Source organism: Salvelinus fontinalis, chromosome 4 (assembly GCF_029448725.1).
Source record: "Salvelinus fontinalis isolate EN_2023a chromosome 4, ASM2944872v1, whole genome shotgun sequence".
Lineage (NCBI taxonomy): Eukaryota > Metazoa > Chordata > Actinopteri > Salmoniformes > Salmonidae > Salvelinus > Salvelinus fontinalis.
This window is the reverse complement of record NC_074668.1, coordinates 28,280,458-28,304,754: the sequence shown is the minus strand read 5'-3', so window position 1 is coordinate 28,304,754 and position 24,297 is coordinate 28,280,458. Positions and strand designations below refer to the sequence as shown.

The 24,297-nt window shown below is 42.6% G+C and overlaps 1 protein-coding gene across 12 annotated transcripts in view; it reads right to left on the bottom strand.

Annotated features, from left to right (window-relative positions):
• Positions 1–24,297, bottom strand: part of LOC129853467 (splicing regulator ARVCF-like) — a 233,760-nt gene that overhangs the window by 153,329 nt on the left and 56,134 nt on the right. For 11 of the 12 annotated variants that reach the window (XM_055919546.1, XM_055919540.1, XM_055919538.1 and 8 more), the window contains exon 2: positions 10,660–10,744. The exons of the other annotated variant lie outside the window; for it this stretch is intronic. The gene's annotated coding sequence lies outside the window, so the exon portion shown is untranslated. The remainder of the gene's footprint in view (positions 1–10,659; positions 10,745–24,297) is intronic. 12 annotated transcript variants of the gene reach the window in all.

Genomic DNA, 24,297 nt, shown 5'->3' with positions numbered 1-24,297 from the left:
TGCATCTGTGAGGATAAGCCTGCAGTCAGAGGTTGCTGGGGGGGTTGTGTAGCTCGTGTGTAATCATCTCCCCTCTCTCTGCCTTCTGCTGGATTCTCAAACTTCATGCCAATCCAATGCCCTTGAAAGTGTGACTGGTAGGGAGGGGGAGAAGTGTGTGCGCGTGTGTTCGTGCGTGCGTGCGTTGTCGAGGGGGGGGGTGAGGTATTTGTTACTGCAAAGGAACGGTACTTCATTTGCATAAGTAAAAAAAAAAAATATATATATATCCTTCTTAAGCCTTAATACATGCATCTTCAGTCTGCAGTTGAATTCACTTGCTCTATATAATATCTCCATTTGAAGAGATACAATATCTCCATTTGTTAAGAATAGAGGAGACATGGATTGTGATTCGAGCAGGGGGACACAAGAGAGCTCTGGTTTGCTGTGACTGGAGGCTGTGGATGGTCAGGAAGTATTCCTTTAGTGGAAAAAAGAAAATACCACCTTTCATGGTGGTATGGAAGCAGTGGGTCAACCTGATCTTGAATCTATTAAAAGAAGGCCCGTCATACATGCTTGAAGCCCCACGCCTCATCTTATCTCCAAAGCAGCACAGTCACACAAATTAACATTCCTATACACTTTCCAACCATCTGAGAATAGGATTCGGTCTCTCTCACGAGAACATACAGACACACACGTACAGTCACACACACACACACAAGCGTGCACACACGCATAAGAGCACTCAAATACGAATGTGCACACACACACACACACAGGAAATCAATATTAAGCTTGTTCAGTTAAATACACAAAGCTTTGGTTCTCAACAAGAGAAAAACACAAATCAAACTTCTGTGAATGATTACGCTTAGTCGACACTAAAGCATTTCTACTGGCCTGAGTTCAGTTATGACCTCTTTTTATTGGGGGTGAAAAAGACAAAACAGAAAAAGAGTCGTACCCCTGTCCGAGTGGTAAAATTGTAAATAGCTCATGTCCCGGCAGCCGAGAGAGAGAAGGCATGGCTGTAAAATGACATTCTCACTTTTTGGCAGACTTTGTGGAACTTGGTTGGTACCTTGAGAAAGTCCACTAGAGTGAAACATTCCAAATCAGAAAGGGAATAACAGCGCACCCACAGCCAACAACAGACATATTATTCACTAAGCACACTGGAAGACTAATTAGTAGTCATTCGAATCTGCTTGTGTGAAAATAATCATAATTTTCCCCATCCACATACAAACAATTTATTAGCATGCCAATAGCAACATAGAACTTGTAGGAGTGAAACCCTATCGGGACACAATTTGAGAAGGTGACTAGAATGTTCTCCATAAGCAGAACTGGAAACAAAGCGTATAATTTACTTCATACATCCCCCATGTCTCTCCTTTCATACTCAGGAAGTTGACCTTGCAACCTGTGATTGCCACACCCATTTTCGTTCACGATGTATATCAATTGATTCTTGAATATAACTTCTACATTCCTTATGAGCTTAGTTTCAATTGCCTTACCCAATCAGAACCCAAAATGTAAACTTGTTTTACTCCTTTGTAAACAGAACATTGGCCCAACGCTCTAAGAACTAGGCTACCTGCCGCCCCAAGATGACCGATTAGAATGTAATGTAAAGATTAGAGTCAGAATTAGTAACAGTATTAATATATAAATAAATAGAATTGGTTCAAATTCTATCCAATCACACGTGTCTCACAGGACCTTAAACAAGTCAGGGGAACAGATGAGACTTTGTAGATAAGCCGTAAAAAGATGTCTGTACATACAGGCCAGTGGAAATCTCTGTAATATAGGAGTCTTAAAAGTAAGACTAAAGATATCCATAGACTTTGATTCCTCTCCTCATTGCAGGAACTTGAACATGAAGAGTCAAACGGAACTGTATGTTGTGCACATACAACCTCCGCATCATAATGTTGGCTTACTGGACACAAATAAACACAAACATAGAGAAAACGTATAGCAGCCCTAATGCTACTTCCTATATCATTCCCCAAAACTTCTGCAGTATGACTTTAGAAGAGCATTAGACTATATAGTGGCTGGGGCATGACGCTCTGTGCTGTGCTTGTAGTCCCATCAGCGGAGGCATGATGCGTGAAGGACAGCCATGCAGCCAGACAGCATAGGAGATCCCCTGGATTAGTCACACTCGAAGGCCCCACGCTGCTCACCGACTGCCCTCACAGCACCGCCACCACTCCCGCTTTCCATCCCAATCCCCACCACCACATCATTACCATACAGAACACATAATGGAGCTATAGACTGCCAGCAGACAAAAATACAGCCCAAAGTCACCACCGCCAGGGCAGTGCAATACAGCACTAGAAATAATAGAACAGACATACAGGCCTAAACCAATAACAGCCACTCTCCACCAACACAGCCGCAGAGCAAATACAGTATTCTGTATTGACGCGCTATTGTAACACCTAACAATACAGCCACATTAACCACTATAATGACAACAATTCTAACCATAAAAATACACATTACTGTATATATAGCCTTTAAATAGACAGTACACACACAAAGAAAAATAAAACAATGTACAGCTAGCTGCAAGCTACACTGAACAAAAATATGAAGACAACACGTGAAGTGTGTTGGTCCCATGAGCTGGAAATACAAGATGCCAGAAATGTTCCTTAAAGCACAAATGTGTACGAAATGTTCATTTTGTGCACAAATGTGCTTACATCCCTGTCAGTGAGCATGTCTCCTTTGCCAAGATAATCCCTCCACCTGTCAGGTGTGGCATATCAAGAAGCTGATTAACCTGTTAGGCGGGCTGTCCCGACGTCGGTACACTTATGACAACATCCAGCTCTATTGCAGGGCGCGAAATTCAAAATCTATTTTTTTTTAAATATTTAACTTTCACACATTAACAAGTCCAATACAGCATTTGAAAGATAAACATCTTGTCAATCCAGCCAACATGTCCGATTTTTGAAATGTTTTACAGAGAAAACACCACATATATTTGTTAACTCACCACCAAATAAAAAAGAGGACAGACATTTTTCACAGCACAAGTAGGATGCAAGTAGCATGCACAAGCCAACCTAACTAACCTAGAACCAACCTAAATAACCTAGAAAAAACTTCCTCAGATAACAGTCCTATAACATGTTACACAATAAATCTATGTTTTGTTCAAAAATGTGCATATTTTTGCTATAAATCAGTTTTACATTACTGCTACCATCATAGCTAGTCAGAAATCGCACGGGAGTAGCCAGAGTAAATACAGACACCAACGTCAACTACCTAATTACTCATCATAAAACATTTCCGAAAAATATATGGTGTATAGCAAAATGAAAGACAAAGATCTTGTGAATACAGACAATATTTCCGATTTTTTAAGTGTTTTACAGCGAAAACACAATATATCGTTATATTAGCTTACTGCAATGGCTAACACACAACAACATTGATTCCAAGTAATCGGTAGCGATAGCACAGCTCGACAGATATATTAAATAGCATCCCAAATTGGGTCCTTATCTTTGTTGATCTTCCATCAGAATGTTGTAAAGGGGTCCATTGTCCAGTACAGTCTTTGTTTGGGATCCAGAACGAACTATTTCCCTCTTGAATTAGCAAGCACACTGGCCGTGCGGCGCTAACCTCTCCTTCTTCAAACAATTCTTCCAAAGCATCACGTCTAAAGTCCCGAATAAATTTCAATAATATAATTAAACTATATTGAAAAAACATACTTTAGGATGATATTGTGACATGTATCAAGTCAAATCGAAGCCGGAGACTATATTCACGTATAACGACAGTTTTCCAGGAGGCAATACAAAGTCCAACTTCGCGCCTGGGAGAAAAAAAATTATGGTGGTCCTCTCAATCCAAGAGGCTGTATTCAAGCCCTGAACGAGATATTCAAGTCCTTTCTGCTCTCACTTCTGCATGACACCCAGGGGAAGGCGTATGACGTGTTTCTATGGTCCCAAGTGACATGCCCTTTTATAGACAAGGTCTTGAAGAGAGACATCGATTTTGGAAATCTCAATTCCGGATAGGAAATGGGCTGTAAAAATAGTTCTGTTCCACTTGGAGAAATAATTCAAACGTTTTTAGAAACTAGAGACTGTTTTCTATCCAATAGTAGTAATAATATGCATATTGTAAGAGCAAAAATTGATTAAGAGGCCGTTTGAAAATGGGCACATATTTTCCAGTTTTTCAATACGCCCCCTGCAGCCATAAGAAGTTTTAAACAGCATGATCATTACACAGGTGCACCTTGTGCTGGGGACAATAAAAGGCCTAACTAACATGTGAAATGTCACACAACCACTGATGTCTCAAGTTTTGCGGGAGTGTGCACATGGCCTGCTGACTGCAGGAATGCAGAGCTGTTGCCAGAGAATTTCAATTGACTGATTTCCTCATATGAACTGTAACTCAGTAAAATCAATGAAATTGTTGCATGTTGAGTTTATATTTTTGTTCAGTATTAGTATTTCACTGTCATTGACAAATCATGTGACAATTTGCATTTTCTTTCATTCGAGCAATGATCAATATTTGGCCACAAGTGCTAGGTCCAATCCCAGAGAAATGGTGGTAGACACTGAACTCTAAAAACTCTCCATATCCCCTTTTCAATGCAGTGCTCTGCCCGTGATAGAGAAGTCATTTGAAGTGGCAAGTTGAGAGCACAGAAAATACACAGAGCCCTTGGCTTTGGTGTAGCAGTGACTTAAATGACTTTACAGTTTACGAGGTGGAAAAGGAGGGAGCTGAGGAACTTACCACAGCGTTACTGCTACTATAGGCCTAATGTGCTTTCCAAACCCTTTATCTACAATGAATTTAACAGGAAACGAGAGACCGGATAGAGAGCATTAGATGCGTGGCAGGGAAGTCACCTCACATTTAATCAGTTGGCTTGGTGCAATAATACCTGCTGTAGTCTGGTTCGGTGTGTAGCTAGTCTACTTCCTGCTTTCACTAGGGAACAGGCAATCTTCAACAGACTGGTAATTGCAGCAGATCTCTCTTATTCCTTTTCTTTCTCTAAGAGCATCTCTCCTTGTAGGTTGTTGTGGGAAATTATATGTTACAGGTGTCTGGCTCAACTAAGTGGAACGGAAAGCGTCAGGATTCACACACTTTGGTAACTACGTTGATGGGACCTAATCTTCAACAGGAATAAAAGCACAGCTATTTCCATACTTACTTTATTTTTTATATATATTTTTTTAGCTATTTGTTTCCCCAATTTCGTGATATCCAATTGGTAGTAGTTGTTACACTTGTCCCGTCGCTGCAACTCCACTACGGACTCAGGAGAGGCGAAGGTCGAGAGCAGCGCGTCCTCCGAAACACGACCCTGCTAAACCACACTGCTTCTCGACACACTGCTCGCTTAAGACGGGAGTCACAAGGAGTCACTAAAGCGCAATGGGACAAGGAAATCCTGGCCGGCCAAACCCCTCTCCCTAACCTGGACGATGCTTGCCCACAATTGTGCGCCGCCTCATGCGTCTCCCGGTCACGGCCGGCTGTAACAGCCTGGGATCGAACCCGGGGCTGTAGTGACACCTCAAGCACTGCATTAGACCGCTGCGCCACTCGGGAGGCATATTTCCATTCTTCTGATATCTGTCTGTCTCCAAACAGGGTGCCAAGTGGAGGCGTAAAATTAAGCTCATCGCACTCGCTGTCCATGATGAAATACTTATATATTAATAGTTTAGAAATAGTCCAATATTAATGCTTACTCATTATAAAGTGTTAGCGATATTTACATTCCTTTGATAGCTGACTGACTGGCTTCCAACAGAGTGCCAAGAGGAGTTGTAAAAGAGGCTCGTCTCCCTCGCTGCCCATTAACTTATTAAAGTCTTATTCCGAGGTCCATTAAGATGGCCTCCGTGTCCCAAATGATAAACAGCAACCTCTAGGTATTTCTGACAGCATATAAATCAAACTGAGTTATAAACAATACTTGAAGACCAAGGACTGCAAGACAAAAAAACATTTCAGAGACGCCAAGCCCCAAATGTCACGAGGGGTAAAAATAATTCTCTCATGAAATTGTCGCTATTAATCACCCCCCAATTTTTAATGGGAAACAGCCCGCAACTGACGGCCCACAAATACATTTAGGGGCCTTCATATAGGCACTTTTAAAAGAGTGATTAAACTTTTAATAAATCCCCCTCCATCTTAATTATTTTTTAAACAGTCAGTTGCGATTCACTGGGTTGTGGGCCAGAGAGGTCTCTTCCTCTTTTAATGAAATCAAAACCAAACAGAAACTGTGTAAAGGTGGCAGAGCGGACCTGTGGCTATAGGCCTGTGACAGCAGAGCTTCCCGTCCATGCCTGGCTGGTAATGCCTCAGTAGAAACCCTCCTCTGCAAATTTTTATAGCAGCACCACTAACACAATTAGCAAACATTCATGTCAGTTTTATTCTAGCGAATTCAAACTTTTGACATCTAGTTTCGACCATTCACCTCTTAACAAAGTTTGATTGTTATTTTCAAAGTTGGTTGTGAGCACAAACTGTAGTTGAGATATGCTAACCTCACATTTATTCATAAAGATTAGGCTTGGAAGTTAAAGCTCTAATGTACTGCACCCTGAAATCCTACCCTTATCAAAACCAGTCCTGTTAACACTCCTAACCTCAAAAATGTACTCTCAAAGTTAAACCCCTCTTAAATCGTTAGCATAGGACTTTCCAATCCTACCCTTGTTTTCAGGTGGATATTTAAAAAAAGTATCATATGGGAGCTGTGGCAGTTTAATATATGTTATACAGCAAGCATAGCACTACTTAAAAAGGCCACACCGCATGTGGATATTCATCAAGGTAAAGAAAATCTGCCCGTGTAAGATTCCATTATGTAATATCAGCTTGGAGCCACATACACGACATGCACAAAAATATGTGGACATGCTTTCAGATTAGTTGATTCGGCTATTTCAGCCACACCCGTTGCTGACAGGTGTATAAATTCAAGCACACAGTCATGCAGTCTCCAAAGACAAACATTGGCAGTAGAACGGCCTTACTGAAGAACTCAGTGACTTTAAACGTGGCACTCTCATAGGATGACACCTTTCCAACAAGTCAGTTCATCAAATTTCTTCCCTGCTAGAGCTGCCCCGGTCAATTGTTAGTGCGGTTGATGTGAAGTGGAAATGTCCAGGAGCAACTACGGTTCCACCGTGAAGTGGTAGGCCACAAGCTTAGAGAACGGGAACACCAAGTGCTGAAGCGCGTAAAAATCATTAGTCCTCGGTTGCAACACTCACTACCGAGTTCCAAACTGCCTCCGGATGCAACTGTTTGACGGGAGCTTCATGAAACGTGTTTCCATGGCTGAGCAGCCGCACACAAGCCTAAGATCACCATGCGCAACGCCAAGCGTCGGCTGGAGTGATGTAAAGCTCGCCGCCTTGGACTCTTGAGCAGTATTAACGTGTTCTCTGGCGTGATGAATCACGCTTCACCATCAGGCAGTCCGAACAAATCTGGGTTTGGCGGATGCCAGGAGAACGCTACCTGCCCCAATGCATCGTGCCAACTGTAAAGTAAGGTGGAGGAGGAATAATGGTCTGGGGCATTTAAAAAAAAAAAAATGTTCATGGTTCGGGCTAGGCCCCTTTTACTTCCATTAAAGGGAAATCTTAACCCTACAGCATACAACATCGTTACGTCCAGCTGTTTCTAAAACCGACAAAAGGCCGTTAACTGGAAACGCACGCACTCTAGCTGGCAATCGTTGCATCTACTGTATTTTCTAAGCAAACTTTCTCAATGTCAACAACAACAACAAAAAAATCACAGGACAAGTTAATGGAAATATAGCTAGCTACAGCGTCAAACTTTATGATCATCGTGTTTGATGTACAGTTACAAGATGACACGGCACATACCCTGGGTTGTTCTGAACAGAATGAGCCCACGTTCGTCTACTGTGGAGAAAATCCACAGCAGAACACGCACCTGAACGTATGTCCACTTTCTATGAGCATCAACATAGCGATCTGTCTCTCTGAATTGCCCTGTGAAAGCACAACAATATTGTATTTCAGAATTTAGCTAGTTATGCTGCTAGATTATTCTTTGAGTCAAAATTACATTGATGGAACCGAACACACTTTGGAGAGTTGGGTGGCCACTTGGAGACACCGGTTAGTCCTCTCACTCAAACCCTTGGCATTTTCTACTCTTACGTTTCACCTTCCCCGCATTTTCCAGGAATATTCTTATGTTACTGAATGTATCCAGAGTATCTTCAGATTTCATTATTAACAAATTCGGGGAATAGTAAATGTAAAACACAAAATGAACAGTGTAACGTTCAGATTCAGTCGTGTCAGGTGAACTGTTGTGCCCTCAACTTTGGTAATTGTCCCATAATCTTTGATTGCCACCATGGTTCAGCATATGCTTTTCATATTTCTTCTGTAAGAAATATCTGAATTTAGCCCTATCCACACAGGCCAACTCCCACACGTTTAAAGGGTTAACAAGGTCTCTCACAATGACTAACAGCTGGTTCAGTAAATAAAAGGCAGTGCTAACGTGTATAAAAAGGTCAACCAGTGCTCCAGGTTGAGTTGAAGTGCAGACAGTGCAGTGTCTCTCACGGAGCCATTGACTTGACGAAGAGGCGATGCCTTGACCCTGCCTCAAAGCCAATCCCCACAGATGGCTATGCACACCTCCCAGCAGCATTGTGAGGAGTCATTGACTTGACTAAGAGGCGATGCCTTGACCCTGCCTCAAAGCCAATCCCCACAGATGGCTATGCACACCTCCCAGCAGCATTGTGAGGAGTCATTGGCACTGCTGGCATGAAAACGTGTGGCTTAAAATGGCAGAAAAACAATATTTGTGGTTGGAGTGAACTCAGATGGGCGGAGGTCGCATTGCGCTGTACAGTAGCAGGAAGACGAAGGGATTAATTACAAAAACTCCACCACCAATAGACGTGGTATTTTTACAACCTTCTCTCCATTTCTCAGTCTACAGCAGCAGCCTGAGGTGAATGCAGAAGCAGAGGGTAAAATAGCTACAGACAGCAGGTGGGGTTTCAGTGTGTGTGTGTCCCAAATGGCACCCTATTCCCTATGTAGTGCACTACTTTTGGCCAGGACACTCAAAGGTACTGCACTACATAAGGAACAGGGTGCCATTTGGGACACAGCCTGTATCTTTCATCAGGGCCCAATGCTCTCAAAAACAAGACGTCACAGTCAGAGGAGCTACATCTCTGGAAGAGCAAAGCGGTCTTTAAATCTCTCCTCTCCTGCACAATGCGAGCCCCGATGCCGATATCCCCATCCAGAGCTGGGTCATAACTCCTGGGAGAGATGCACAGATTCTGTTCTCGTGATGTACCACCTCCTTCACAAGGTTTGTGAACGATCCAGCCACCACAGTCAGCTATTCCCTCCCTAGCTTGACAAATATATAGGTCAGAATAGACAAATTCACCTTTGTCCACTGTGGTTACCTTTCACACACTTTTGTCATTCAGTCCATGCCAGCTAGCCCCAGCAGACCAGTCTCAGCGGCCAGAAACAAGATTAACTTGAATTACTTGAGAACAACATCTAAACTCAACGTACCGGTAAATTAACAGCTAAAGAGAAAAAGCGAGAAATAGGATAACCGTTGGGACTTTTCCTGGCATCAAAGTAAAGCAGCCTGCACTAAACAGGTTCAGGTTGAGCTGTGAGCGCCAAGACTGCTAAATGTTTGTCGGGTGGCAACAGAACAGTACCACTTTGATTCAGACCAGGGACATCACCACAGAGGAATAGAAGAAAACCCACAAAAACAAGTCAAACTTTCACAGACAACAATAAAGGATACATTTGTTGCTGATTTATATCGCAAAACTTTTAACTAGAACCCCCACAATCCGCTGAAGATAAGGGATGTGACAAGAGTCCCGATTGCTACTAGGCCAGTGATGATTTCTACTAGCCTTAGTCTACATGAGATGGTTTTAGTGTTTACTCATGAGCACAGGTTCATTGGTGCCTGATAAAGTGAATAGGCTTGTTCCACATTACATTGAATAGGCATCCTTAACCCAGGGCTGAAAATGATCTTAGATATCTATTGATTTCCAGAGTATGATCTTAGACAGACCCATGGCATCTTGGCCCGCCGGTGCGTCATTTCAGCTAATCTAATTCTCCGGGTGAGGGGAATATTTATTCTCGTTGCGTTTTGAGTGGTGGCCTATACTTTACGTTATTTCACTTTTAGAAAACACCATTCATTAAATCAGGACACAAATCAACACTTTTTATAGCAATTCACTTCGCTATATTAATCGATCAGTAAAGTACAGTATAAGAATACTAGCCTGTTTGTCCATCTGATATAATTGGAAAGGAAATATGAGCGCAAGCTAAACCCAAAGACATAGGCTGCGTCCTCAAATAGCACCCAATTCCCTAAATAGTGCACTACTTTTGACCTCTGGTCAAAAGTAGTGCAGAGGTCAAAAGTAGTGCACTGTATAGTTTGCCATTTGGGACGTCACCATAGAACAGCTGTGCAGACCAGACACTACAGCCTGTGACATACAGCCACTATTGGTTACATTATTGCAATTAAGAAACGTGGATAAAAACGCACCTTTGGCTGATGATGAAGACCCATAAAAATGTCAGCGCAGGTAGACATTTATCAGGCGAGGGCCACTGCACCGGTGCTGCTACACCTACAAAAACAAAATAAGATACTTTATTTTAGGACAGTGGCTTCATCAGATAATAGGTTTAGTGTCTTGGCACAAATCATGTACTTTACTTTCTTGAAATATTATTGAAGTAGGTAGGTCACTATACAACAGATAAGCTGAGAAATTATTGTACAACATGTTTGATCTGTTGTCTGGCTGCTAAACCCAGTAAGATACATCTTCCATGTCTTCTTACATTTCAAAATGATCATTCATTCCAACCAGCTAGTTCACCATTGACAGTCTCAGTCACAGGGAGCTTATACCACAGCATTGTTGAACACTCGTTTCTGATTGGTTAGAAGGGCATTCTAGAATGGACATTAAAACCAGATATCGGGACAGGTGGAAAAGATATCGGGGACACCTTGCAATCATGACTCAATAAGCGCCTACACATTTAGACCGTACTTGCTACAAAGTTAAAAGAACGCTAAACCACACAAACCAAAATTGGATACATTATAAAACAAAGGTCGAATGAGTGGGGAAAAACTTAGCTAGCATTGATTTGTTTTTACGGAGACAGTTTGATGGAACATCTGATGACCTAACGTGATGAATATGAATCTCTGGTCCCTACTGTTGCAGTCATGACGCACATGGCACTATGCTGTCAAATCCTACCAAGTTTCTAGTTTGACTAGCTGTTTAACAGATTTTTTTGGGGGTTATCATATTGGCAGGTTTTCCAGCAATAAACTATTTAGCTAGCTTCTAGCCTAGTGTTTGATATGCAATGCGATTTCCTCGTAATAAACAGTGGTGAGTCTCCTGATGAGGATGAACACTTTTCTAGCTATGCCAGGCAAAAATCGGGGGAAATTGTGTGGTATCCAAATAAATGTCAATAGAAAACAGCTACTAGTATTGTTATATTTGGCATAACTGTGGTATAAATGGGATTAACAGCTTAAACAAACGCAACAGAACAACCGTTGCTGTTATTCTGGCTGCAGAGGTCGTGACTGTATAAACCGTAGCTAGCTAGCAAGGGATAAGAAAGTCGCTAGCGAGCCTGGCAAAAAAACAAATTACGAACGACTGGGACACGTCTCTAGCAACCAAAAGATGAAAGTATGAATTTGCTTATATGAATTCAAATATCAAATATTTTTTATTTCTACTGGTAAATGTGTACTTATATTATTGTTTTATTTGGCAACAGTGGTATAAACAGCTTAAACGCAACAGAATAATGTTGCTATTCTGGCTGCAGAGGTTGTGACTGTAGCTACTTGGCTAGCTTGCAGCAAGCAAGGGATAAGAACGTTGCCACTGAGCATGGCAATGGTACTTAAAGGACGAACGACTGGGTCATGTCCATAAATAAACAAATTGAACAAATGACAGGTTTGCGTTTCTAGCAACCTAAAGATGAGAAAGTGTGAATTTGTTAATAAAAATAAAATAAAGTACTTTTACTGGTAAATGTGGGCTTTCATTTTGTTTTCTTTGGCAACTGTGGTATTCGCGGGATAAACGCCTCCGTTCTGTACATTACCTTGGCAAAATTTGCCTTAGACGCTTAGACATAAGGAAATATACATGAAAACAGCATACAGTAAGTGTACTGGACAACTTTATGGTGCCTCTATTAGTATAATAAACGACAATATGCTCAGAACTGTATGTATTGATCAGAATTAAATGTTTTAAATCATAAACAACACCATAAACACTCATGACAAATAAAAGGTGAGAAATAATTTGACATGAACAAATAATTACAACCATAAGCCTAATATAGGCACCCAGCCGCCCTACAGTGTGCAGGACTCCATTGATTTGTACAATTTGTAACTCATATCCAGTCCGACTGCTTGAAAAAAAAAAAACTATAAAAGTAACAAAATGTGATATATCACGCAAAAGTTAATTATATAGGCTTTAGAAAATACAACCAACTACAGAGATTGATAGGTAGGAGAGCCCATGTACCCTGCTTCAATCAAGCAGGCTTCAGTCACCCACATGGCTTCAGTCACCCTCAAGATTAAAGCGGGAGAAAAACTCAGCTATGGCGTCCTTGTCAAGCTTCACACTGGACAGACAGGGGTCCTGGGATGGACAGCTCACACAGCTTCCCCACATACGGTGCTGGATCAAGGGTAACCTCGAAGACGAGATCCAGGAGCCTGTCTATGTCGCCTGTAACGTTTTTGAAAAGGGAAATGTTTGTTAAAATGGGTGGTGAATTGAATTCCCTTTTATTTACTGTTCTGAGGTTTGATGCTACCACTTCGTTGGATGTAGGGAGCTACTCGTTCTACAATGGTTCTTCTGGTGTTTTTAAAGTACTTCATTTGAAATATGCAATATTTGGTTAGGTACTTTGTGAAACTTTAATGTTTATGATTTGAATGTGTGTGTGCCCGAAATGCTCAATTGATTTGAAATGAATAACTATGGACATACAGTATGTTGGGTCTATCCCCCCCCCCCCCCTTTTGACCTGGGAAAGCTGATTTTGTAATCACAGCCTTCCTGCTTGGGAAGCTGTGCAGACAGTAGATGTTGAATTCTCAGGTAGGCTTACCACTTATGATTTTGGAAGATGAAGAAATGAGCTCCAATCATAAATGCATGGCGGTCCTCGCCTCGCTGGAGCAGTGTAAAATAAGCTGTGTGTCAATGACACCAGCCTTTATAGAATTTAGTTTATGTACATATCGAACTTGACTGTCCCACATCAGCATTTATTTATTTTGTCTCAACCTAGAGTAGCCTCTTCCCTCTAATGTGGTGCTGCATCGCAGTCAGCGATGTTCTCTCTCGGTAGCTGTCCACGGTCCTGAAATCATCGGAGTTTGCTTGGACGCCAGCCTGATCTCTATCCACCTCTGGAAACTCTCTCGGTGGTCATGCGACTTCTCATGCGAGCTGAAGTGGCACTGATTAATCCAGTCCCTGGTTCCAACCCTGACCAGTGCAGATTTGTACTCGTGAAAAAAGTTTGCAGCAAATACAGAAGGCTGCATGATTTTGCTTGGAATAGACAAGCCTTGGTCTCTCCACTTTCTCTTCGTTCGCCATCCTCCTATTGTAGTGGGTCACCCAAAACTTTAGTTACCCCTCATCTCGTGGGAAATTCTCCTCCTTATCCTGATGTGGCCCGGCCTGCACTAACATATCCTGTAAAGATCCATTCCTATATTTTGGCCACTCACCGGGATCTTGGATGTTTTTTTGTCTGGGAGTCTGATTTAGCAGCACCAGCACCACTGTCATCGGGGACGGGGAGTGACGAATCTGAGTCTGGGTCCAAGATAGTAGGGTCTTCGTCGGCATTGTTTGGAGATGTGGCTAGGCCTGGTGCGACCACCTGTTCTTGTCCAGCCAGAGAGGGGGTCATCGGTGGCAGTGCAAGGCTCGGACTCCACCGTTTTGCCCTCATCGCTAATAGAATCAGTGAACAGATGCTCGTCATTCTCCACACTGGCTGGACATGGAGATTGCTGCACGCTGACACATTTCACTAGGCAATTTCTTTGGTTTAGAGATTGTGCCTCTTTTCTGATTGTTTTTAAAAAATATTTACTTCCTGATAGTTTGTCTCTCAGACACAGTAGAAAATTGTTTAAAATCTCTATAGATTACTTTTAACTAAAATTATATCCACTAGTAGTAGCTAGCTAACAGGCTAGGTTAGGCTACTGCCTTAATCACTAATTGTCTTCGTCACACACACACACACAAAAAAATAACATTTGGCAGATTCATTTTTAATAATGTTTCACAATTGGATAATCCTATATAACACACACACACATCACCACAGCTACCAAGGATAGTAGGAGTGAACTTCGGGAAAAGCAGGAATGGGGCGGGAACTGCAGCAACGCTATGAGCTGGTGGCAGCCAATCGTCAAAATGCCGCCCCTAATCGAGCCTAACGGGAGGGCCGGCCATGAACGGCAGAATATGATTATCGGGCAAATTACAAACCCTATAACATTCCTTAGTGTCAGCTGTTTGCTGGCAGTTCTCAAACTCAACGTAGGGAGCTTAGGGATGGAAGAACCAAAACCATAGTGACTGTCAGGTGTGTATATATCGTTCACAACTCAAAACCGCCAGTTACAGCCACCGTGTCAGACTTGATACTTGCATTATGGTCAGCACTTGCAATATCCACTGATCAACTACCAATGACAGTATAGCATCAGTCTCATTTAGCTTCCCAAAAACCCATCAAATGTCCTCCACAATTGATAAAACTAATATGAGCTGGTTTCATCCAAATGACATCCAAATTTGAAGAAAAACATGATATTCACTGTTCGGGAACTTGAAAAAGGACGTCTAATTCTATACAGTGAAATGTCAACACAGCCGTAGCCACTAGACTGGTGACCTTTACCCTCTTAGTCAAGGTTCCACACACACACACGACTCCCACCACATTCCACACACACAGGGAACGGACCCTGGTTACACACAGTGGTGGTGTGTTGAGTCACTGACTGACTAAGCAGGACTATAAAAGAGCACTATGAGGGCTGTGAGCGAGGCTAGTGGCGCATGGAGACTGGACTGTATGTGACAGGGTAGCAGGGTTCCGTGTTGGGTCTGTTGCCCTAGCTGTTCAGAGGAAGACGAGAGAGATACTGGCTGTGAGGACAGCACCTCCAGCTGAGCACCTGCCAGCTCTCCTCTTTTCCCCATTCACCACCTTTCCCTTTCCCTTTCCCTCGTCTCACGAGGTCACAAGCACACCCGTAGAGCGAACAGGGATAGGACACACACACACAAACACACACGAGACAACACCAGTCCCTCGCTCCACCAGCACATCTGCCAGGGCTTAATCCCACTGTCATCTGCTGCAGGATAGTTGATCTTTAAAAAAGATTATGCTCCCAATAAACGAAAGAGGGGGAAAAAAAGAATCCTATTTTTATCCAGTTGCACCAAATCATTTAATTCCTGGTTTGGTTGCTCCCCTGATGTCAAATTAAATGGTAATGAATAGCTGCAGTAAAAAGTGCATATGCAGAAAGTCACTTGCAGTAAAAAAGCAAAAAGCCTGCCTTGTCTAAAACAAAACATTTTTTCAATTCCTGGGAGCCCTGTACAGGCAAACTGACAGCAGCGGCCTCATTCACTGAGGCGCGCATATACACAGACACACATCTTTTATGCAACAGCACTTTAGCTAACTTAAAGAAGGGGGTGACTCAATGCTAAAAATTAACACAGATATTGTTAATAACAAGCAGAGTAAAAGTTTCCTTTTAATGGTCCTGAGGGATACGTTAGAGAAGACTGGCACCGTAGAAAATGGCTCCAAATCACCTCAGACTAACCCATTATCAAGGCACAATGGCGTCTTAGTCTTAGTAGAAACATCAGCCGGTTCTATTGAAACAATATCCTTGATCAAAAGGAATACAGGAGGGAGAGTGATGGAATAACAACACTTGGCTCGCACAGGGTATATGACTTGTTTGAATATAGCAAATCGCTTCTTTAAAATTGTGGGACAGGGAGTTTCCACAAGGCAGCAACTGCATCCCAAATGGCAACCTATTCCCTGCATACTGATGCGCTACTTTTGACCAGGGCCCATAATGTATTATATAGGGAAAAGGGTGCCATTTTGGAAGCAGGCAGCGTCTTTGTGCCCAAAGACCAGAGAGGAGGTTTGTGTTTCACTGCCCTGAAACAACTGCCTCCTCCAGACACAAAGGAACAGTCTTTAAATACGTTGTGGTACTTTAAAAAAAAACATTTGTTACAAGATCTCTATAGCAGTTCTGTTTCTAGAAATAACGCAGCGCAGAATGACACACGGAAACATACACTTCTGTTTTTCCATGTCGTATGTTAGCCAAGCCTTTCTGGATAAGTGAAATCATTATTTTTTCCATTGAGAGTAAATGCATGCACCCCCTTTACACACTCAGACAGACAGGCAGCTTCCTTAAATAGAGATGGGAGTGGGCTGGGCAAGACGAAAGCAGCCATGGAAATTTAAAAAAGGGGTGTCATTTGCTGGTGCCTATAATCGCTTAAAAAGCCATTTGCTCCTCCGGTCCCGTCCCTGGTCTGCACTCCTAAATGACAGCCCCACCGAGCCATATGGAGGGGTCAGAGTGACCCAGCCTGTGCCCCAGCCCCTCCTCCCTAGCTTCTGTCACAGTCTGCTAGGCACCTGGAAAGCACCCACGCAGAAACCTCCATCTCTGGCAGACAGTCCAGGCCCTCCTGACCCAGATCTCACTACCCCATCAACACCACACTCCTTCGACATGGGAGAGGAGAGAATGAGAGAGGAGAAGCAGGACCAGGACAGCTGTATGGCAGACACAGCGCAGACAGCCAAGCCTCACCAGCAGTTAGCAACGTTTCACAGACCTGCAGCTGACCTCAAACATACTGCATGTGTGCAACATATTTAGTCACCTGCTGTGAGCGTGGAGGGAGGGGTGTTGAGCCAGATATCTCAGTTAAGGGGTAAGGGTGAGGAGAGTCAAGGGGAGAACCAGATGGACAGGCTGGTCGTGTTGTGACATTCAGACAATGTTAAATCTTACTGCCTGTCACACTAATCTGACTGACAGGACAAACAGCTCTGACTGCCATTCCATGTGGTGTTTGCTTGGACAAATGCTCGTGTCCTGTCCACATGGCCATGGGTACTACTACCGTTGACTTTAGAGAACTAAAGGTGACTGAACTCTAACACGGTCTCTCCTTAGCACTGGGCTCCCCCCACCCACAGTGAACACTAAGTGGTCACGACACAGAGGTCGCTCTCTGAGAGCGCGACACAGAGCGAGGTTTTTTGTCAAATGTTTTTTTTAGCTCAGAAAACTTGACTAAAAAAGTGACTATTCCAAACTGCCCACTTTGTGCAAATCAGTGTGAATGCAATGTCTTCAAATCAAATTATATTTGTCACATGCGCCGAATACAACAGACCTTACCGTGAAATACTTACTTACAAGCCCTTAACCAACAACGCAATTAAGAAAATATTTACAAAGAAATCTGTGCAGCGCTCTCTCTATTTGAATGTTATCACCATCCGCATGGCATTGTTTATTCAATCAGAAACAGCTGCTCAGTTATTCCTCTTCAGGTGATGAGCCTAACAGCCTTGTGTGTCCAATTAAACCATGGAGCAAATAAAAAATAGCAGATGCAAACGTCACCTACAAATGTTTTACCTGGAAATTATAATAAAAATTGTAAAAAAAATATATATTTTCGCTAGTCTGTATTAAAAAAAATTAAATTAACAAACTTCCTAATATTGAGTTGCACCCCCGTCGGTGTCAAAAGCTTTCAACAGGGATGCAGGCCAATATTTACTCCAATGCTTCCCACATTTGTGTCAAGTTGGCTGAATGTCCTTCGAGTGGTGGACCATTCTTGATACACACGGGAAACTGTTGAGCGTGAAAGACCCAGCTGCGTTGCAGTTCATGACACTAACCGGTGCGCCTGGCACCTACTATCGTACCCCGTTCACCTTTGTCTTGCCCATTCACCCTCAGAACGGCACACATACACACTATGACGCCATTGCCTAAAGGCTTAAAAAAATCCTTCTTTAACCCGTCTCCTCCCCTTCATCTACACTGAAGTGGATTTAACAAGTGACACCAATAAGAGATCATAGCTTTCACCTGGTCAGTCTGTCACGGAACGAGCATAATGTTCATAACGTATATATCTGACCATTTTATAAAATGGTATAACTGTGTGATATGATAGCATTGTTGTCCCAAGAAGAATGCAGTGTTGCCAATTTAGAGTATCACTATATTGAAAAGTAGCCAGAAAAGTAGCTTAATTTGACCCCTCCAGCGGCTTTTATTGGTACAAGACTACAGCGACAAATTAAGCTACTTAATGCTGCCTTTGAGGAGTTGACACTAGAGGTCGACCGATTATGATTTTTCAACGCCGATACCGATTAAAATCGGCCATTTTTTAATTAATTTGTAATAATGACAATTACAACTATACTGAATGAACACTTATTTTACCTTAATATAATACATCAATATCAATTTAGCCTCAAATAAATAATGAAACATGTTCAATTTGGTTTAAATAATGCAAAAACAAAGTGTTGGAGAAGAAAGTAAAAGTGCAATATGTGCCATGTAAGAAAGCTAACGTTTAAGTTCCTTGCTCAGAACATGAGAACATATGAAAGCTGGTGGTTACTTTTAACATGAGTCTTCAATATTCCCAGGTAAGAAGTTTTAGGTTGTAGTTATTATAGGACTATTTCTCTGTACGATTTGTATTTCATATACCTTTGACTATTGGATGTTCTTATAGGCACTTTAGTATTGCCAGTGTAACAGTATAGCTTCCGTCCCTCTCCTCGCCCCTACCTGGGCTCGAACCAGGAACACATCGACAACAGCCACCCAGCGTTACCCATGCAGAGCAAGGGAACAACTACTCCAAGTCTCAAAGCGAGTGACGTTTGAAAAGCTATTAGCGCGCACCCCGCTAACTAGCTAGCCATTTCACATCGGTTACACCAGCCTAATCTCGGGAGTTGATAGGCTTGAAGTCATAAACAGCGCAATGCTTGAAACATTGCGAAGAGCTGCAGGCAAAACGCACTAAAGTGCTGCTTGAATGAATGCTTACGAGCCTGCTGGTGCCTACCATCGCTCAGTCAGACTGCTCTATCAAATCATAGACTTAATTATAACATAATAATAACACACAGAAATACGAGCCTTTGGCCATTAATATGGTCGAATCCGGTAACTATCATCTCAAACAAAACATTTATTCTTTCAGTGAAATACGGAACCGTTCCGTATCTTATCTAACGGGTGGCATCCCTAGTCTAAATTTCCCGTTACATTGCACAACCTTCAATGTTATGTCATAATTCCGTAAAATTCTGGCAAATTAGTTCGCAACGAGCCAGGCGGCCCAAACTGCTGCATATACCCTGACTCTGTTGCAAGAGAAGTGACACCATTTCCCTAGTCAAAAGAAATTCATGTTAGCAGGCAATATTAACTAAACATGCAGGTTTAAAAATATATACTTGTGTATTGATTTTAAGAAAGGCATTGATGTTTATGGTTAGGTACACGTTGGAGCAACAACAGTCCATTTTTGCGAATGCGCACCACATCGATTATATGCAACGCAGGACATGCTAGATAAACTAGTAATATCATCAACCATGTATAGTTAACTAGTGATTATGATTGATTGATAGTTTTTTATAAGATAAGTTTAATGCTAGCTAGCAACTTTGGCGTCTTACTGCATTCGCGTAACAGGCAGGCTCCTCGTGAAGCAGGTGGTAAGCAGGTGGCAGGTGCAGGTGGTTAGAGCGTTGGACTATTTAACTGTAAGGTTGCAAGATTGAATCCCTGAGCTGACAAGGTAAAAATCTGTCCTTCTGCCCCTGAACAAGGCAGTTAGCCCATCGTTCCTAGGCCTTCATTGAAAATAATAATGTGTTCTTAACTGACTTGCCTAGTTAAATAAAGTTGTAAAAAAATAATATATATATTTTTTAAATCGGCCTCCAAAATTACCGATTTCCGATTGTTATGAAACCATGAAATCAGCCATTCCGATTAATCGGTCGACCTCTAGTTGACACCGATGATTTCAATGGTTTTAATTGCATTTAGCGACTTTTCCCACTCAATTCTGTAGCAACGAGAGAGTGGGAGAAACTGAAAAATAGCTGGCAACACTGGATGAACGGTTTTGACCACACGTTCTGCTTCACTACACCAAAACCCAAATTGTCTATCATGAAAATTCAAGAAACGTAGTTACATGTCATTTGCGGCACACATGATCATGAGCAAAGTCATTGTAGCCTGTCATGCCTGCCAGCAGGCCATCTACGAAAGGTTGCACCGTGTCCATTACAATGCAGAACATGCATACCAACTAGCTTTCAAAAGTTAACTATATAACCAGAGAGTCATTATTTCTATGGCAGATTCAAATCCAATTTATGGAATGGCGAAGTAGGTCAGTGGTTTCTATCGGCAATGTTTTCCCTAAACCAATGCTTATGACAAATCCAGCTTCAGAGCCAAACACAGGGCTAAATGGCTAATCTTTTGAATACCGTGTAGTGAACCATGGCCCCAGTCTGAGATCCTGAGTGCTCTGGATCGAGGATCTATTTGTACTTTGCACTGTTCATCTTTCCCTCGATCTTGACTAGTTTCCCTGTCCATACCACTGAAAAACATGCCCACAGCATGATGCTGCCACCACTGTGCTTCACCATAGGGATGGTGTCAGGTTGTCTCCAGACGTGACGCTTGGCATTCAGGCCAAAGAGTTCAATCTTGGTTTCATCAGACCAGAAAATCTTGGTTCTCATGGTCATGAGTCATGAGCTCATTGGTTCTTAGAGTCCTTTAGAGCCTCCAAGCGGGCTGTCATGTGCCTTTTACTGAGGAGTCGCTTCTGTCTGGCCACTCTGCCATAAAGGTCTGATTGGTGGAGTGCGAGGGGGTCCTTTATGCATTTGAATATTTCCTCAGTACCTGCCTAACTGTATTTCAAACTTCATAATTGAAACATTGCTGAACGTTTTAGCTTTTCAAATATAACACTTCAAAAACATAAGCAATGTCGTCGATTCAATTGTTGAACGACGGCAAGAGAGCTCTCCGATTTGAGGCTATGGGACGCAACGGCTTTGAGATATTTATATAAAAGAAACAACTTTTGACGACATTCAAATACTTTCAGCTTTGATCGAATGTCCATACATAAACTATGGACTTACAGATCCATCATTTACAAGAAACTGGATAAATTATATACAGCTAAGCTGCACTGTTCCGTGACTGAACAGTGAAAAAGATCAGTGAGGACTGAATCAACTGGTACAGAAGAACGATTCTGAATGTTTTCTAATAAGTAGTATGTGAGGGGTGTCCATTGGTCTGTGATAGGCAGCTCCAGAGCACCGTATCGCACACCTACAATGAAAAGTAGGTCTGCTAGCTGTTGAAACACGACCACAGACACTTCCATTCAATACAACAGTGTTGTTAGGTACAGTCTCTAATGGCTTCCAGATTAACCAGCCAACTCACCCGCAGACACCCACACCACTTCCAAGAGCGTGAACATACACCCACGGAAAGACTTACGCGTACATGGCAACGGATGGAAACGGTGATTCAAATTGTTATGTTAACTAAAACTACAGCAGATCTAGTGAGAAAACCCATTCAGAAACACTTAGTGCCATTGACGCTGGCACATTAAGTGCATCTGTAACACTGCAAAAATGTGTGTGGGGGGGGGGCTTTGTATTCTCCTGAAGCTGTGCCAAAGAGTTTTCAGACTAGCGGAAGCCCCCTCTTCTCCCCCTTTCCCCAGTCTGTCTCAGTGGATACGTGACCAAACGGCACCCTATTCTCTAAAGCCATTAAAACACTCATCTACAGGCTGTTAGTGCTGGAGCCCATCCAGTAGCAGAATGCCCATGAAGATAGACAGACAGACACAGCCCAGCGTGGTGAAACACGGGCAATGGTATTGAAATAGCCTCATTCCGAATGGGGGACCCACATAGCCGAGACTATTTTAATCACAGTAAACAATCCTATAATAGGCAGAATCGTATCTGTGTGAAGTGCTGAAGAAGGGTGGGTCGACTGAAAGGGAGAGCGCACTATAAGTTAATATGGTCTACTTTATTCAGCCTTGAGAATGAGTGACACAGCTTGCTGGATCAGAGGTTGTTGGCACCTTAATTGGGGAGAACGGACTCGCGATACTGGCCGGAGCAGAAAGAGTGGAACGGTATCAACATTTCCATTTGCTCCGTTCCGGGCCATCATTATGAGCCATCCTCCCCTCAGCAGCCTCCTGTTTGCTGGATAGACCTCATTGAAAATACAAAAACGCAGAAACGGTAAGAGAGAGGAAAGCAATGGAAGAGAAAAATAGGGCACCATCTCAAATCGAGCGGTGCATTTTATTGCCGCTGAATCATAAATGACTGTTATGCTGTATACACATACAGGTGATGCTTAGTGACCGTTAAAGCACATTCAGAACCCTTACACCCATTTCTCACCTGCCAACAGAAAGCCTGACGGTGTTAAGTTACAGTAGCGCACTCTCACACAGCTTTTAATGTTACATTTCAGGACTTGAGTAAAAATGTATTCCCATTCAAAGATTTGATTTTCCCTTAACCTTTAACCCTAGCCCTTAACCAACACCTAAGACAAACCCTAACCCTAAAAAGAGGCCGCGTAAAAGTAAACTAAATGAGAATGAACATAACTGTTCACTATGCTTCAACTAAACAGCCTGACATCTGTTATGACTGGGAAGTGATACTCAACATCGTCCATAGCCCAGAGATCAATATGTCTCGAGTTACTTTCAGTATGCGTTGTGTATCAAACCACAGAGAGATCCACATGAAATTTATATCTGAATGTTGTGCCACACTGTAGTCAGAAGTGTGATTTCCAGAAAACGGAAGAAAGAGTTGTCGGTACTGGACCTCCACATCTCCCTGTCCTCCCTCATTTGGCAGTTTTCAGGAAGTGTGCTTCTGTAAAACTGTCCAAACGTATCACCCTCAGTCTCCATCTGAACCATGTGACTTGTCGTGGTTTTTCACCTCAAATCAAACTCCGATATTTTGCTAGTTGTAGTCAAAACCAAAATGGAAGGCGGTCTATCATCAAGGCCTCATTATGGGTGAGGGTTCCTTTCAAATGTCCCTTCAATGGTTCAATGCTCTGTGACTGTATATCCAAGAGTGCAATAGATCACGCACAGATCAGGAAGTCAGCCATTGCAGTAGAATTGTGCAGTGTTATGAGTAGGATTAGCAGGTCAACACTAGTCTTCATTGACGCCCCCTCCCTCTTCCCTGAGGCATCCAGAAATGAATACGGCGGACTGAATACATAGATGGATGGGTATACAGTAGCACTCTGTGACTGACGGGTATCCTTTGTCGGGCGTGTCAAGATGCATAAAGCAGTCAATGGCGCACAGCCAAATCTACAAGCCAGAGCAGTGACCTCGGTGATGATAGATGGATTCTCCAGACAAGCTTTTGGTCCTTTCTGTACATCTCCCTCCGCACCACACACGCCACACAGGAAATGATGCGAGAGGCTGTGTGGAAGTAATCTAAATGAAAGAGACCATAACTGTTCACCGTGCTTCACTAAACAGCCTGACATCTCTCTGTTATGACTGGGAAGTGATACTCAACATCTTCCATAGCCCAGAGATAAATATGTCTCGAGTCACTTTCAGTATGCGTTGTGTATCAAGCCACAGAGAGATCCAACGTCCACATAAATTTGAAATGTAGTGCCGCTCTGCAATCAGACAGTCAGTCTGGGAGAAGTGTGCTTTCAGGGAAGAGGGGTAAATTTAACGTACAATTATGAACCTTGCCTTTCTATTTCTAGAAAAAGATCAATGTCAATCACTTGTCATTGTCCTTTATTGTATTAACGTGAAACGTTAGCGCGGAACCCCTTATGTCAGACAAAATTTGATTGTCAGTCCCT